Consider the following 14,792-nt stretch of genomic DNA (forward strand, 5'->3'; position numbering starts at 1 on the left):
GGAGACGTGTTCAAATATGTCTCAGTTTTCCTCCCCTGGTACTCGGGTGCAACATTCCAGACGCTTTACTAACACTCTCCCCACTTGGAGAGTCAGCGCCTTTAACCTCCTGTTTGGCCCAGTTTGCAATTTCTGCGGAAGATGAACAGGAATAGCGAGAACCAATGAGAGGCTAGCTGGAGGTGTCTGGACGGGCAAATTTAACTCTCATTTCCCACCAGGAAGAGGAAATAACCAAAGGCTCAGCGTGCCGTACCGGAACCAGATTAGGGCCTGAAGCCATCCTGCGGTGTTGCGGCCAGCTCAAAAGAAAGCGAGTTGAAGAAAGGAGCTCAGGGGCACTGTAATTCACAAACCTGCAGAGTTATAAATGACAGCTATCGTCCAAAAATAGACTGAAGTAAGGCTGCCAAGAGGACTTGAAAGCGGGGCAGAATTGCAGGAAACCGATTGCAGGAGGTAGACTGGAATTGCATTGAAAGCATAGGAAAAGAGGCAGAACGTCCACAATGATGCACTTGGCCAAAAAGGGCGTATGCGTTTTTTCCTGAATATATGCAGGAAAAACCGCATACGCCCTTTTTGGCCAACCAAGCAAGCTTGCAAAGGAAATCTGCACTACAATGAAGTCTCACTTCCCCCCGGTCAAAAGGGCCATCTGAAAAAAGTGTAAAATCCAGAAAGGCAGGACAGGCCATGGAGAACTGGGAGCCTTGTTATGCTGATGGGCGGGATGTAAATTGCCAACAGACACACGGGAGAAGTGTATGGTGTTTCCTGAAACATCTAAAAAACAAAGCAACAGAGCCTAGGGCACTGCCACTTATGGTCCTATAGCTTAGGGAAATTAAAATCAAAAAGACACAGCCACCCCAAAGTTTGGGACGCCTCTGTTTACAACAACCTCCTTTACAGTACAAGTTCAACATCGCAGAAAGTGAAAAATGGATAAAGAAGTTGTGGTATTTACTTACAAAGCAATATCACTCAGCAATGAAATCTGTGTCATCAGGCCCTTAGCAGCACAATGAGTGGATTCAGGTATGATGATTCTAACTGAAATAAGTCACACAGAAAAAGAAACATCATAAGATATCTGTAATACACGGAATGTAACTTGGCTACACAGGAACTGAATTACAGAACAGAACAGGGTCTCAAATTTAGAAAACCAACTTATGCTTGCTTAAGGGGAAAGGTGAGTTGGGGTGCTGCATAAAACCAGAGATTGAAATGAGCACAGATAAAGTTCCTTAAGCCAAATATGGAATAGACAAGAGCTACTCCTTGCTCAACGAAATGGACTCAACACCCCATATTAAACGCCTAAGAATGTACCTGACTAGTAAGTATCTTAAAACCTATGGATTGCTATGTCTCCGAAAGAGAATCAAGCATGTGTACAGGGGCATAAACGCAGCAGTGATAGGATTGGGGAGGTTCGGTGAGCAAATGAAGACCCTTTGAAGACATATTGCATGGTACCCATTCCACGGGTCTCAACTCTCCAGGTTTAAGGTATTCTTCCTTCAGCTAAAACATGCATGTGGAACCCAGAGTATGATCAACCGTGTGAACGGGAGACGTGTTCAAATATGTCTCAGTTTTCCTCCCCTGGTACTCGGGTGCAACATTCCAGAAGCTTTACTAACACTCTCCCCACTTGGAGAGTCAGCGCCTTTAACCTCCTGTTTGGCCCAGTTTGCAATTTCTGCGGAAGATGAACAGGAATAGCGAGAAGCAATGAGAGACTAGCTGGAGGTGTCTGGACGGGCAAATTTAACTCTCATTTCCCACCAGGAAGAGGAATTAACCAAAGGCTCAGCGTGCCGTGCCGGAACCAGATTAGGGCCTGAAGCCATCCTGCGGTGTTGCGGCCAGCTCACAAGAAAGCGAGTTGAAGAAAGGAGCTCAGGGGCACTGTAATTCACAAGCCTGCAGAGTTATAAATGACAGCTATCGTCCAAAAATAGACTGAAGTAAGGCTGCCAAGAGGACTTGAAAGTGGGGCAGAATTGCAGGAAACCGATTTCAGGAGGTAGACTGGAATTGCATTGAAAGCATAGGAAAAGAGGCAGAACGTCCACAATGATGCACTTGGCCAAAAAGGGCGTATGCGTTTTTTCCTGAATATATTCAGGAAAAAACGCATACGCACTTTTTGGCCAACCAAGCAAGCTTGCAAAGGAAATCTGCACTACAATGAAGTCTCACTTCCCCCCGGTCAAAAGGGCCATCTGAAAAAAGTGTAAAATCCAGAAAGGCAGGACAGGCCATGGAGAACTGGGAGCCTTGTTATGCTGATGGGCGGGATGTAAATTGCCAACAACCACTCGGGAGAAGTGTATGGTGTCTCCTGAAACATCTAAAAAACAAATCAACAGAGCCTAGGGCACTTCCACTTATGGTCCTATAGCTTAGGAAAATTAAAATAAAATAGACACAGCCACCCCAAAGTTTGGAACGGCTCTGTTTACAAGAACCTCGTTTACAGTACAAGTTCAACATCGCAGAAAGTGAAAAATGGATAAAGAAGTTGTGGTATTTACTTACAAAGCAATATCACTCAGCAATGAAATCTATGTCATCAGGCCCTTAGCAGCACAATGAGTGGATTCAGGTATGATGATTCTAACTGAAATAAGTCACACAGAAAAAGAAACATCATAATATATCAGTAATACACGGAATGTAAACTTGGCTACACAGGAACTGAATTACAGAACAGAACAGGGTCTCAAATTTAGAAAACCAACTTATGCTTGCTTAAGGATAAAGGTGAATTGGGGTGCTGCATAAGCAGAGATCGAAATGAGCACAGATAAAGTTCCTTAAGCCAAATATGGAATAGACAAGAGCTACTCCTTGCTCAACGAAATGGACTCAACACCGCATATTAAACGCCTAAGAATGTACCTGACTAGTAAGTATCTTAAAACCTATGGATTGCTATGTCTCCGAAAGAGAATCAAGCATGTGTACAGGGGCATAAACGCAGCAGTGATAGGATTGGAGAGGTTCGGTGAGCAAATGAAGACCCTTTGAAGTCATATTGCATGGTACCCATTCCACGGGTTTCAACTACCCAGGTTTTAGGTATTCTTCCTTCAGCTAAAACATGCATGTGGAACCTAGAGTATGATCAACCATGCGATCGGGAGGCGTGTTCAAATATGTCTCAGTTTTTGTACCCTGGTACTCGGGTGCAACATTCCAGACGCTTTACTAACACTCTCCCCACTTGGAGAGTCAGTCCCTTTAACCTCCTGTTTGGCCCAGTTTGCAATTTCTGCGGAAGATGAACAGGAATAGCGAGAACCAATGAGAGGCTAGCTGGAGGTGTCTGGACGGGCAAATTTAACTCTCATTTCCCACCAGGAAGAGGAAATAACCAAAGGCTCAGCGTGCCGGGCCGGAACCAGATTAGGGCCTGAAGCCATCCTGCGGTGTTGCGGCCAGGTCACAAGAAAGCGAGTTGAAGAAAGGAGCTCAGGGGCACTGTAATTCACAAACCTGCAGAGTTATAAATGACAGCTATCGTCCAAAAATAGACTGAAGTAAGGCTGCCAAGAGGACTTGAAAGTGGGGCAGAATTGCAGGAAACCGATTTCAGGAGGTAGACTGGAATTGCATTGAAAGCATAGGAAAAGAGGCAGAACGTCCACAATGATGCACTTGGCCAAAAAGGGCGTATGCGTTTTTTCCTGAATATATTCAGGAAAAAACGCATACGCCCTTTTTGGCCAACCAAGCAAGCTTGCAAAGGAAATCTGCACTACAATGAAGTCTCACTTCCCCCCGGTCAAAAGGGCCATCTGAAAAAAGTGTAAAATCCAGAAATGCAACAGGCCATTGAGAACTGGGAGCCTTGTTATGCTGATGGGCGGGATGTAAATTGCCAACAGACACTCGGGAGAAGTGTATGGTGTTTCCTGAAACATCTAAAAAACAAAGCAACAGAGCCTAGGGCACTTCCACTTATGGTCCTATAGCTTAGGGAAATTAAAACCAAAAAGACACAGCCACCCCAAAGTTTGGAACGGCTCTGTTTACAAGAACCTCGTTTACAGTACAAGTTCAACATCGCAGAAAGTGAAAAATGGATAAAGAAGTTGTGGTATTTACTTACAAAGCAATATCACTCAGCAATGAAATCTGTGTCATCAGGCCCTTCGCAGCACAATGAGTGGATTCAGGTATGATGATTCTAACTGAAATAAGTCACACAGAAAAAGAAACATCATAAGATATCAGTAATACACGGAATGTAAACTTGGCTACACAGGAACTGAATTACAGAACAGAACAGGGTCTCAAATTTAGAAAACCAACTTATGCTTGCTTAAGGGGAAAGGTGAGTTGGGGTGCTGCATAAAACCAGAGATTGAAATGAGCACAGATAAAGTTCCTTAAGCCAAATATGGAATAGACAAGAGCTACTCCTTGCTCAACGAAATGGACTCAACACCGCATATTAAACGCCTAAGAATGTACCTGACTAGTAAGTATCGTAAAACCTATGGATTGCTATGTCTCCAAAAGAGAATCAAGCATGTGTACAGGGGCATAAACGCAGCAGTGATAGGATTGGAGAGGTTCGGTGAGCAAATGAAGACCCTTTGAAGTCATATTGCATGGTACCCATTACACGGGTCTCAACTCTCCAGGTTTAAGGTATTCTTCCTTCAGCTAAAACATGCATGTGGAACCCAAGTATGATCAACCATGTGAACGGGAGACGTGTTCAAATATGTCTCAGTTTTCCTCCCCTGGTACTCGGGTGCAACATTCCAGACGCTTTACTAACAGTCTCCCCACTTGGAGAGTCAGCGCCTTTAACCTCCTGTTTGGCCCAGTTTGCAATTTCTGCGGAAGATGAACAGGAATAGCGAGAACCAATGAGAGGCTAGCTGGAGGTGTCTGGACGGGCAAATTTAACTCTCATTTCCCACCAGGAAGAGGAAATAACCAAAGGCTCAGCGTGCCGTACCGGAACCAGATTAGGGCCTGAAGCCATCCTGCGGTGTTGCGGCCAGCTCAAAAGAAAGCGAGTTGAAGAAAGGAGCTCAGGGGCACTGTAATTCACAAACCTGCAGAGTTATAAATGACAGCTATCGTCCAAAAATAGACTGAAGTAAGGCTGCCAAGAGGACTTGAAAGCGGGGCAGAATTGCAGGAAACCGATTGCAGGAGGTAGACTGGAATTGCATTGAAAGCATAGGAAAAGAGGCAGAACGTCCACAATGATGCACTTGGCCAAAAAGGGCGTATGCGTTTTTTCCTGAATATATGCAGGAAAAACCGCATACGCCCTTTTTGGCCAACCAAGCAAGCTTGCAAAGGAAATCTGCACTACAATGAAGTCTCACTTCCCCCCCGGTCAAAAGGGCCATCTGAAAAAAGTGTAAAATCCAGAAAGGCAGGACAGGCCATGGAGAACTGGGAGCCTTGTTATGCTGATGGGCGGGATGTAAATTGCCAACAGACACACGGGAGAAGTGTATGGTGTTTCCTGAAACATCTAAAAAACAAAGCAACAGAGCCTAGGGCACTGCCACTTATGGTCCTATAGCTTAGGGAAATTAAAATCAAAAAGACACAGCCACCCCAAAGTTTGGGACGCCTCTGTTTACAACAACCTCCTTTACAGTACAAGTTCAACATCGCAGAAAGTGAAAAATGGATAAAGAAGTTGTGGTATTTACTTACAAAGCAATATCACTCAGCAATGAAATCTGTGTCATCAGGCCCTTAGCAGCACAATGAGTGGATTCAGGTATGATGATTCTAACTGAAATAAGTCACACAGAAAAAGAAACATCATAAGATATCAGTAATACACGGAATGTAAACTTGGCTACACAGGAACGGAATTACAGAACAGAACAGGGTCTCAAATTTAGAAAACCAACTTATGCTTGCTTAAGGGGAAAGGTGAGTTGGGGTGCTGCATAAAACCAGAGATTGAAATGAGCACAGATAAAGTTCCTTAAGCCAAATATGGAATAGACAAGAGCTACTCCTTGCTCAACGAAATGGACTCAACACCCCATATTAAACGCCTAAGAATGTACCTGACTAGTAAGTATCTTAAAACCTATGGATTGCTATGTCTCCGAAAGAGAATCTAGCATGTGTACAGGGGCATAAACGCAGCAGTGATAGGATTGGGGAGGTTCGGTGAGCAAATGAAGACCCTTTGAAGACATATTGCATGGTACCCATTCCACGGGTCTCAACTCTCCAGGTTTAAGGTATTCTTCCTTCAGCTAAAACATGCATGTGGAACCCAGAGTATGATCAACCGTGTGAACGGGAGACGTGTTCAAATATGTCTCAGTTTTCCTCCCCTGGTACTCGGGTGCAACATTCCAGAAGCTTTACTAACACTCTCCCCACTTGGAGAGTCAGCGCCTTTAACCTCCTGTTTGGCCCAGTTTGCAATTTCTGCGGAAGATGAACAGGAATAGCGAGAAGCAATGAGAGACTAGCTGGAGGTGTCTGGACGGGCAAATTTAACTCTCATTTCCCACCAGGAAGAGGAATTAACCAAAGGCTCAGCGTGCCGTGCCGGAACCAGATTAGGGCCTGAAGCCATCCTGCGGTGTTGCGGCCAGCTCACAAGAAAGCGAGTTGAAGAAAGGAGCTCAGGGGCACTGTAATTCACAAGCCTGCAGAGTTATAAATGACAGCTATCGTCCAAAAATAGACTGAAGTAAGGCTGCCAAGAGGACTTGAAAGTGGGGCAGAATTGCAGGAAACCGATTTCAGGAGGTAGACTGGAATTGCATTGAAAGCATAGGAAAAGAGGCAGAACGTCCACAATGATGCACTTGGCCAAAAAGGGCGTATGCGTTTTTTCCTGAATATATTCAGGAAAAAACGCATACGCCCTTTTTGGCCAACCAAGCAAGCTTGCAAAGGAAATCTGCACTACAATGAAGTCTCACTTCCCCCCGGTCAAAAGGGCCATCTGAAAAAAGTGTAAAATCCAGAAATGCAGGACAGGCCATGGAGAACTGGGAGCCTTGTTATGCTGATGGGCGGGATGTAAATTGCCAACAACCACTCGGGAGAAGTGTATGGTGTCTCCTGAAACATCTAAAAAACAAATCAACAGAGCCTAGGGCACTTCCACTTATGGTCCTATAGCTTAGGAAAATTAAAATAAAATAGACACAGCCACCCCAAAGTTTGGAACGGCTCTGTTTACAAGAACCTCGTTTACAGTACAAGTTCAACATCGCAGAAAGTGAAAAATGGATAAAGAAGTTGTGGTATTTACTTACAAAGCAATATCACTCAGCAATGAAATCTATGTCATCAGGCCCTTAGCAGCACAATGAGTGGATTCAGGTATGATGATTCTAACTGAAATAAGTCACACAGAAAAAGAAACATCATAATATATCAGTAATACACGGAATGTAAACTTGGCTACACAGGAACTGAATTACAGAACAGAACAGGGTCTCAAATTTAGAAAACCAACTTATGCTTGCTTAAGGATAAAGGTGAATTGGGGTGCTGCATAAGCAGAGATCGAAATGAGCACAGATAAAGTTCCTTAAGCCAAATATGGAATAGACAAGAGCTACTCCTTGCTCAACGAAATGGACTCAACACCGCATATTAAACGCCTAAGAATGTACCTGACTAGTAAGTATCTTAAAACCTATGGATTGCTATGTCTCCGAAAGAGAATCAAGCATGTGTACAGGGGCATAAACGCAGCAGTGATAGGATTGGAGAGGTTCGGTGAGCAAATGAAGACCCTTTGAAGTCATATTGCATGGTACCCATTCCACGGGTTTCAACTACCCAGGTTTTAGGTATTCTTCCTTCAGCTAAAACATGCATGTGGAACCTAGAGTATGATCAACCATGCGATCGGGAGGCGTGTTCAAATATGTCTCAGTTTTTGTACCCTGGTACTCGGGTGCAACATTCCAGACGCTTTACTAACACTCTCCCCACTTGGAGAGTCAGTCCCTTTAACCTCCTGTTTGGCCCAGTTTGCAATTTCTGCGGAAGATGAACAGGAATAGCGAGAACCAATGAGAGGCTAGCTGGAGGTGTCTGGACGGGCAAATTTAACTCTCATTTCCCACCAGGAAGAGGAAATAACCAAAGGCTCAGCGTGCCGGGCCGGAACCAGATTAGGGCCTGAAGCCATCCTGCGGTGTTGCGGCCAGGTCACAAGAAAGCGAGTTGAAGAAAGGAGCTCAGGGGCACTGTAATTCACAAACCTGCAGAGTTATAAATGACAGCTATCGTCCAAAAATAGACTGAAGTAAGGCTGCCAAGAGGACTTGAAAGCGGGGCAGAATTGCAGGAAACCGATTTCAGGAGGTAGACTGGAATTGCATTGAAAGCATAGGAAAAGAGGCAGAACGTCCACAATGATGCACTTGGCCAAAAAGGGCGTATGCGTTTTTTCCTGAATATATTCAGGAAAAAACGCATACGCCCTTTTTGGCCAACCAAGCAAGCTTGCAAAGGAAATCTGCACTACAATGAAGTCTCACTTCCCCCCGGTCAAAAGGGCCATCTGAAAAAAGTGTAAAATCCAGAAATGCAACAGGCCATTGAGAACTGGGAGCCTTGTTATGCTGATGGGCGGGATGTAAATTGCCAACAGACACTCGGGAGAAGTGTATGGTGTTTCCTGAAACATCTAAAAAACAAAGCAACAGAGCCTAGGGCACTTCCACTTATGGTCCTATAGCTTAGGGAAATTAAAATCAAAAAGACACAGCCACCCCAAAGTTTGGAACGGCTCTGTTTACAAGAACCTCGTTTACAGTACAAGTTCAACATCGCAGAAAGTGAAAAATGGATAAAGAAGTTGTGGTATTCACTTACAAAGCAATATCACTCAGCAATGAAATCTATGTCATCAGGCCCTTAGCAGCACAATGAGTGGATTCAGGTATGATGATTCTAACTGAAATAAGTCACACAGAAAAAGAAACATCATAAGATATCAGTAATACACGGAATGTAAACTTGGCTACACAGGAACTGAATTACAGAACAGAACAGGGTCTCAAATTTCGAAAACCAACTTATGCTTGCTTAAGGGGAAAGGTGAGTTGGGGTGCTGCATAAAACCAGAGATTAAAATAGCACAGATAAAGTTCCTTAAGCCAAATATGGAATAGACAAGAGCTACTCCTTGCTCAACGAAATGGACACAACACCGCATATTAAACGCCTAAGAATGTACCTGACTAGTAAGTATCGTAAAACCTATGGATTGCTATGTCTAAAAAAGAGAATCAAACATGTGTACAGGGGCATAAACGTAGGAGTGATAGGATTGGAGAGCTTCGGTGAGCAAATAAAGACCCTTTGAAGTCATATTGCATGGTACCCATTACACGGGTCTCAACTCTCCAGGTTTAAGGTATTCTTCCTTCAGCTAAAACATGCATGTGAAACCCAAGTATGATCAACCATGTGAACGGGAGACGTGTTCAAATATGTCTCAGTTTTCCTCCCCTGGTACTCGGGTGTAACATTCCAGACGCTTTACTAACACTCTCCCCATTTGGAGAGTCAGCGCCTTTAACCTCCTGTTTGGCCCAGTTTGCAATTTCTGCGGAAGATGAACAGGAATAGCGAGAACCAATGAGAGACTAGCTGGAGGTGTCTGGACGGGCAAATTTAACTCTCATTTCCCACCAGGAAGAGGAATTAACCAAAGGCTCAGCGTGCCGGGCCGGAACCAGATTAGGGCCTGAAGCCATCCTGCGGTGTTGCGGCCAGGTCACAAGAAAGCGAGTTGAAGAAAGGAGCTCAGGGGCACTGTAATTCACAAACCTGCAGAGTTATAAATGACAGCTATCGTCCAAAAATAGACTGAAGTAAGGCTGCCAAGAGGACTTGAAAGCGGGGCAGAATTGCAGGAAACCGATTTCAGGAGGTAGACTGGAATTGCATTGAAAGCATAGGAAAAGAGGCAGAACGTCCACAATGATGCACTTGGCCAAAAAGGGCGTATGCGTTTTTCCCTGAATATATTCAGGAAAAAACGCATACGCCCTTTTTGGCCAACCAAGCAAGCTTGCAAAGGAAATCTGCACTACAAGGAAGTCTCACTTCCCCCCGGTCAAAAGGGCCATCTGAAAAAAGTGTAAAATCCAGAAAGGCAGGACAGGCCATGGAGAACTGGGAGCCTTGTTATGCTGATGGGCGGGATGTAAATTGCCAACAACCACTCGGGAGAAGTGTATGGTGTCTCCTGAAACATCTAAAAAACAAATCAACAGAGCCTAGGGCACTTCCACTTATGGTCCTATAGCTTAGGAAAATTAAAATAAAATAGACACAGCCACCCCAAAGTTTGGAACGGCTCTGTTTACAAGAACCTCGTTTACAGTACAAGTTCAACATCGCAGAAAGTGAAAAATGGATAAAGAAGTTGTGGTATTTACTTACAAAGCAATATCACTCAGCAATGAAATCTATGTCATCAGGCCCTTAGCAGCACAATGAGTGGATTCAGGTATGATGATTCTAACTGAAATAAGTCACACAGAAAAAGAAACATCATAATATATCAGTAATACACGGAATGTAAACTTGGCTACACAGGAACTGAATTACAGAACAGAACAGGGTCTCAAATTTAGAAAACCAACTTATGCTTGCTTAAGGATAAAGGTGAATTGGGGTGCTGCATAAGCAGAGATCGAAATGAGCACAGATAAAGTTCCTTAAGCCAAATATGGAATAGACAAGAGCTACTCCTTGCTCAACGAAATGGACTCAACACCGCATATTAAACGCCTAAGAATGTACCTGACTAGTAAGTATCTTAAAACCTATGGATTGCTATGTCTCCGAAAGAGAATCAAGCATGTGTACAGGGGCATAAACGCAGCAGTGATAGGATTGGAGAGGTTCGGTGAGCAAATGAAGACCCTTTGAAGTCATATTGCATGGTACCCATTCCACGGGTTTCAACTACCCAGGTTTTAGGTATTCTTCCTTCAGCTAAAACATGCATGTGGAACCTAGAGTATGATCAACCATGCGATCGGGAGGCGTGTTCAAATATGTCTCAGTTTTTGTACCCTGGTACTCGGGTGCAACATTCCAGACGCTTTACTAACACTCTCCCCACTTGGAGAGTCAGCGCCTTTAACCTCCTGTTTGGCCCAGTTTGCAATTTCTGCGGAAGATGAACAGGAATAGCGAGAACCAATGAGAGGCTAGCTGGAGGTGTCTGGACGGGCAAATTTAACTCTCATTTCCCACCAGGAAGAGGAAATAACCAAAGGCTCAGCGTGCCGGGCCGGAACCAGATTAGGGCCTGAAGCCATCCTGCGGTGTTGCGGCCAGGTCACAAGAAAGCGAGTTGAAGAAAGGAGCTCAGGGGCACTGTAATTCACAAACCTGCAGAGTTATAAATGACAGCTATCGTCCAAAAATAGACTGAAGTAAGGCTGCCAAGAGGACTTGAAAGCGGGGCAGAATTGCAGGAAACCGATTTCAGGAGGTAGACTGGAATTGCATTGAAAGCATAGGAAAAGAGGCAGAACGTCCACAATGATGCACTTGGCCAAAAAGGGCGTATGCGTTTTTTCCTGAATATATTCAGGAAAAAACGCATACGCCCTTTTTGGCCAACCAAGCAAGCTTGCAAAGGAAATCTGCACTACAATGAAGTCTCACTTCCCCCCGGTCAAAAGGGCCATCTGAAAAAAGTGTAAAATCCAGAAAGGCAGGACAGGCCATGGAGAACTGGGAGCCTTGTTATGCTGATGGGCGGGATGTAAATTGCCAACAGACACTCGGGAGAAGTGTATGGTGTTTCCTGAAACATCTAAAAAACAAAGCAACAGAGCCTAGGGCACTTCCACTTATGGTCCTATAGCTTAGGGAAATTAAAACCAAAAAGACACAGCCACCCCAAAGTTTGGAACGGCTCTGTTTACAAGAACCTCGTTTACAGTACAAGTTCAACATCGCAGAAAGTGAAAAATGGATAAAGAAGTTGTGGTATTTACTTACAAAGCAATATCACTCAGCAATGAAATCTGTGTCATCAGGCCCTTAGCAGCACAATGAGTGGATTCAGGTATGATGATTCTAACTGAAATAAGTCACACAGAAAAAGAAACATCATAAGATATCAGTAATACACGGAATGTAAACTTGGCTACACAGGAACTGAATTACAGAACAGAACAGGGTCTCAAATTTAGAAAACCAACTTATGCTTGCTTAAGGGGAAAGGTGAGTTGGGGTGCTGCATAAAACCAGAGATTGAAATGAGCACAGATAAAGTTCCTTAAGCCAAATATGGAATAGACAAGAGCTACTCCTTGCTCAACGAAATGGACTCAACACCGCATATTAAACGCCTAAGAATGTACCTGACTAGTAAGTATCGTAAAACCTATGGATTGCTATGTCTCCAAAAGAGAATCAAGCATGTGTACAGGGGCATAAACGCAGCAGTGATAGGATTGGAGAGGTTCGGTGAGCAAATGAAGACCCTTTGAAGTCATATTGCATGGTACCCATTACACGGGTCTCAACTCTCCAGGTTTAAGGTATTCTTCCTTCAGCTAAAACATGCATGTGGAACCCAAGTATGATCAACCATGTGAACGGGAGACGTGTTCAAATATGTCTCAGTTTTCCTCCCCTGGTACTCGGGTGCAACATTCCAGACGCTTTACTAACACTCTCCCCACTTGGAGAGTCAGCGCCTTTAACCTCCTGTTTGGCCCAGTTTGCAATTTCTGCGGAAGATGAACAGGAATAGCGAGAACCAATGAGAGGCTAGCTGGAGGTGTCTGGACGGGCAAATTTAACTCTCATTTCCCACCAGGAAGAGGAAATAACCAAAGGCTCAGCGTGCCGTACCGGAACCAGATTAGGGCCTGAAGCCATCCTGCGGTGTTGCGGCCAGCTCAAAAGAAAGCGAGTTGAAGAAAGGAGCTCAGGGGCACTGTAATTCACAAACCTGCAGAGTTATAAATGACAGCTATCGTCCAAAAATAGACTGAAGTAAGGCTGCCAAGAGGACTTGAAAGCGGGGCAGAATTGCAGGAAACCGATTGCAGGAGGTAGACTGGAATTGCATTGAAAGCATAGGAAAAGAGGCAGAACGTCCACAATGATGCACTTGGCCAAAAAGGGCGTATGCGTTTTTTCCTGAATATATGCAGGAAAAACCGCATACGCCCTTTTTGGCCAACCAAGCAAGCTTGCAAAGGAAATCTGCACTACAATGAAGTCTCACTTCCCCCCGGTCAAAAGGGCCATCTGAAAAAAGTGTAAAATCCAGAAAGGCAGGACAGGCCATGGAGAACTGGGAGCCTTGTTATGCTGATGGGCGGGATGTAAATTGCCAACAGACACACGGGAGAAGTGTATGGTGTTTCCTGAAACATCTAAAAAACAAAGCAACAGAGCCTAGGGCACTGCCACTTATGGTCCTATAGCTTAGGGAAATTAAAATCAAAAAGACACAGCCACCCCAAAGTTTGGGACGCCTCTGTTTACAACAACCTCCTTTACAGTACAAGTTCAACATCGCAGAAAGTGAAAAATGGATAAAGAAGTTGTGGTATTTACTTACAAAGCAATATCACTCAGCAATGAAATCTGTGTCATCAGGCCCTTAGCAGCACAATGAGTGGATTCAGGTATGATGATTCTAACTGAAATAAGTCACACAGAAAAAGAAACATCATAAGATATCTGTAATACACGGAATGTAAACTTGGCTACACAGGAACTGAATTACAGAACAGAACAGGGTCTCAAATTTAGAAAACCAACTTATGCTTGCTTAAGGGGAAAGGTGAGTTGGGGTGCTGCATAAAACCAGAGATTGAAATGAGCACAGATAAAGTTCCTTAAGCCAAATATGGAATAGACAAGAGCTACTCCTTGCTCAACGAAATGGACTCAACACCCCATATTAAACGCCTAAGAATGTACCTGACTAGTAAGTATCTTAAAACCTATGGATTGCTATGTCTCCGAAAGAGAATCAAGCATGTGTACAGGGGCATAAACGCAGCAGTGATAGGATTGGGGAGGTTCGGTGAGCAAATGAAGACCCTTTGAAGACATATTGCATGGTACCCATTCCACGGGTCTCAACTCTCCAGGTTTAAGGTATTCTTCCTTCAGCTAAAACATGCATGTGGAACCCAGAGTATGATCAACCGTGTGAACGGGAGACGTGTTCAAATATGTCTCAGTTTTCCTCCCCTGGTACTCGGGTGCAACATTCCAGAAGCTTTACTAACACTCTCCCCACTTGGAGAGTCAGCGCCTTTAACCTCCTGTTTGGCCCAGTTTGCAATTTCTGCGGAAGATGAACAGGAATAGCGAGAAGCAATGAGAGACTAGCTGGAGGTGTCTGGACGGGCAAATTTAACTCTCATTTCCCACCAGGAAGAGGAATTAACCAAAGGCTCAGCGTGCCGTGCCGGAACCAGATTAGGGCCTGAAGCCATCCTGCGGTGTTGCGGCCAGCTCACAAGAAAGCGAGTTGAAGAAAGGAGCTCAGGGGCACTGTAATTCACAAGCCTGCAGAGTTATAAATGACAGCTATCGTCCAAAAATAGACTGAAGTAAGGCTGCCAAGAGGACTTGAAAGTGGGGCAGAATTGCAGGAAACCGATTTCAGGAGGTAGACTGGAATTGCATTGAAAGCATAGGAAAAGAGGCAGAACGTCCACAATGATGCACTTGGCGAAAAAGGGCGTATGCGTTTTTTCCTGAATATATTCAGGAAAAAACGCATACGCCCTTTTTGG

At 44.3% G+C, this 14,792-nt stretch overlaps 1 long non-coding RNA gene across 2 annotated transcripts in view; it reads right to left on the reverse strand.

The window, feature by feature from the left end:
- The window catches only part of LOC307181408, a 1,608,936-nt gene that overhangs the window by 16,352 nt on the left and 1,577,792 nt on the right, over positions 1 to 14,792 (reverse strand). Inside the window, exon 6 of one of the 2 annotated variants that reach the window (XR_013826692.1) lies at positions 4,165 to 4,211. The exons of the other annotated variant lie outside the window; for it this stretch is intronic. This is a non-coding gene — a long non-coding RNA (uncharacterized lncRNA). Of the gene's footprint in view, positions 1 to 4,164; positions 4,212 to 14,792 lie in introns of those variants that run through there. 2 annotated transcript variants of the gene reach the window in all.

This window comes from Stenella coeruleoalba, assembly GCF_951394435.1.
Source record: "Stenella coeruleoalba genome assembly, contig: scaffold_69, whole genome shotgun sequence".
In the NCBI taxonomy this organism is placed as follows: domain Eukaryota; kingdom Metazoa; phylum Chordata; class Mammalia; order Artiodactyla; family Delphinidae; genus Stenella; species Stenella coeruleoalba.